Here is a 3,784-nt window from a genome sequence, read left to right on the forward strand (position 1 = left end):
GATGGATAGTGATAAAGTATAAGGATATCTAGATAGTGATAAAGTATAAGGATAGATGGATAGTGATAAAGTATAAGGATAGTGATAAAGTATAAGGATAGATGGATAGTGATAAAGTATAAGGATATAGCTTAGTTATAAAGTATACTTATAGATGGATAGTGATAAAGTATAGGGATATCTATATAGTGATAAAGTATAAGGATATATGCTTAGTGATAAGGATAGATGGATAGTGATAAAGTATAAGGATATATGCTTAGTGATAAAGTATACGGATAGATGGATAGTGATAAAGTATAAGGATATCTATATAGTGATAAAGTATAAGGATAGATGGATAGTGATAAAGTATAAGGATATATGCTTAGTGATAAAGTATACGGATAGATGGATAGTGATAAGTATAAGGATATCTATATAGTGATAAAGTATAAGGATACATGGATAGTGATAAAGTATAAGGATAGTAATAAAGTATAAGGATATCTATATAGTGATAAAGTATAAGGATATATGCTTAGTGATAAGGATAGATGGATAGTGATAAAGTATAAGGATATATGCTTAGTGATAAAGTATACGGATAGATGGATAGTGATAAAGTATAAGGATATCTATATAGTGATAAAGTATAAGGATAGATGGATAGTGATAAAGTATAAGGATAGTGATAAAGTATAAGGATATCTATATAGTGATAGATGTATCACTGTATAGTGATAGATGTGTCACTGTATAGTGATAAAGTATAAGGATAGATCGATAGTGATTAATTATATGAATGGATGGATAGTGATAAAGTATAATGATAGATGGATAGTGATAAAGTATAAGGATAGTGATAAAGTATAAGGATATTTGCTTAGTGATAAACGTTTAAGGATATATGCTTAGTGATAAAGTATAAGGATAGATGGATAGTGATAAAGTATAAGGATAGATGGATAGTGATAAATATAAGATAGATGGATCTTGATAAAGTATAAGGATATCTAGATAGTGATAAAGTATAAGGATAGATGGATAGTGATAAAGTATAAGGATAAATGCTTAGTGATAAGTATACGGATAGATGGATAGTGATAAAGTATAGGGATATCTATATAGTGATAAAGTATAAGGATATATGCTTAGTGATAAGGATAGATGGATAGTGATAAAGTATAAGGATATATACTTAGTGATAAAGTATACGGATAGATGGATAGTGATAAAGTATAGGGATATCTATATAGTGATAAAGTATAAGGATAGATGGATAGTGATAAAGTATAAGGATATCTATATAGTGATAAAGTATAAGGATAGATGGATAGTGAATAAAGTATAAGGATAGATGGATAGTGATAAAGTATAAGGATATCTATATAGTGATAAAGTATAAGGATAGATGGATAGTGATAAAGTATAAGGATAGATGGATAGTGATAAAGTATAAGGATAGATGGATCGTGATAAAGTATTAGGATATCTAGATAGTGATAAAGTATAAGGATAGATGGATAGTGATAAAGTATAAGGATAGATGGATAGTGATAAAGTATAAGGATATCTAGATAGTGATAAAGTATAAGGGTATAAGGATAGATGGATAGTGATAAGTATAAGGATAGTGATAAAGTATAAGGATATCTATATAGTGATAAAGTATAAGGATATATGCTTAGTGATAAGGATAGATGGATAGTGATAAAGTATAAGGATATATGCTTAGTGATAAAGTATACGGATAGATGGATAGTGATAAAGTATAAGGATATCTATATAGTGATAAAGTATAAGGATAGATGGATAGTGATAAAGTATAAGGATTGTGATAAAGTATAAGGATATCTATATAGTGATAAAGTATAAGGATAGATGGATAGTGATAAAGTATAAGAATAGATGGATAGTGATAAAGTATATAGATAGATGGATAGTGATAAAGTATAAGGATATCTATATAGTGATAAAGTATAAGGATAGATGGATAGTGATAAAGTATAAGGATAGATGGATAGTGATAAAGTATAAGGATAGATGGATCGTGATAAAGTATTAGGATATCTAGATAGTGATAAAGTATAAGGATAGATGGATAGTGATAAAGTATAAGGATAGTGATAAGTATAAGGATAGATGGATAGTGATAAAGTATAAGGATAGATGGATAGTGATAAAGTATAAGGATAGATGGATAGTGATAAAGTATAAGGATAGTGATAAAGTTTAAGGATATCTATATAGTGATACATGTATCACTGTATAATGATAAAGTATAAGGATAGATGGATAGTGATAAAGTATGAGGATAGATGGATAGTGATAAAGTATAAGGATATCTATATAGTGATAGATGTATCACTGTATAGTGATAGATGTGTCACTGTATAGTGATAAAGTATAAGGATAGATCGATAGTGATTAATTATATGAATGGATGGATAGTGATAAAGTATAATGATAGATGGATAGTGATAAAGTATAAGGATAGTGATAAAGTATAAGGATATTTGCTTAGTGATAAAGTTTAAGGATATATGCTTAGTGATAAAGTATAAGGATAGATGGATAGTGATAAAGTATAAGGATAGATGGATAGTGATAAAGTATAAGGATAGATGGATCTTGATAAAGTATAAGGATATCTAGATAGTGATAAAGTATAAGGATAGATGGATAGTGATAAGTATAAGGATAAATGCTTAGTGATAAAGTATACGGATAGATGGATAGTGATAAAGTATAAGGATATCTATATAGTGATAAAGTATAAGGATATATGCTTAGTGATAAGGATAGATGGATAGTGATAAAGTAAAAGGATATATACTTAGTGATAAAGTATACGGATAGATGGATAGTGATAAAGTATAGGGATATCTATATAGTGATAAAGTATAAGGATAGATGGATAGTTATAAAGTATAAGGATATCTATATAGTGATAAAGTATAAGGATAGATGGATAGTGATAAAGTATAAGGATAGATGGATCGTGATAAAGTATTAGGATATCTAGATAGTGATAAAGTATAAGGATAGATGGATAGTGATAAAGTATAAGGATAGATGGATAGTGATAAAGTATAAGGATATCTATATAGTGATAAAGTATAAGGATTGATGGATAGTGATAAAGTATAAGGATAGATGGATAGTGATAAAGTATAAGGATATCTATATAGTGATAAAGGATAAGAATAGATGGATAGTGATAAAATAAATGGATAGATGGATTGTGATAAAGCATAAGGATAGTGATAAATTATAAGGATATATGCTTAGTGATAAAGTATAAGGATAGATGGATAGTGATAAAGTATAAGGATAGATGGATAGTGATAAAGTATAAGTATATATGCTTAGTGATAAAGTATAAGGATAGATGGATAGTGATAAAGTATAAGGATAGTGATAAAGTATAAGGATAGTGATAAAGTATAAGGATAGATGGATAGTGATAAAGTATAAGGATATATGCTTAGTGATAAAGTATAAGGATAGATAGACAGTGATAAAGTATAAGGATATATGCTTAGTGATAAAGTATAAGGATCGTGATAAAGTATAAGGATAATGATAAAGTATAAGGATAGATGGATAGTGATAAAGTATAAGGATCATGATAAAGTATAAGGATAATGATAAAGTATAAGGATATTTATATAGTGAGAGATCTATCACTGTATAGTGATAACGTATAAGGATAGTGATAAAGTATAAGGATAGTGTTAAAGTATAAGGATAGATAGATCGTGAGAAAGTATAAGGATATCTATATAGTGATAGATGTGTC

The sequence above is a fragment of the Rhinoderma darwinii genome, chromosome 7 (assembly GCF_050947455.1).
Source record: "Rhinoderma darwinii isolate aRhiDar2 chromosome 7, aRhiDar2.hap1, whole genome shotgun sequence".
Lineage (NCBI taxonomy): Eukaryota > Metazoa > Chordata > Amphibia > Anura > Rhinodermatidae > Rhinoderma > Rhinoderma darwinii.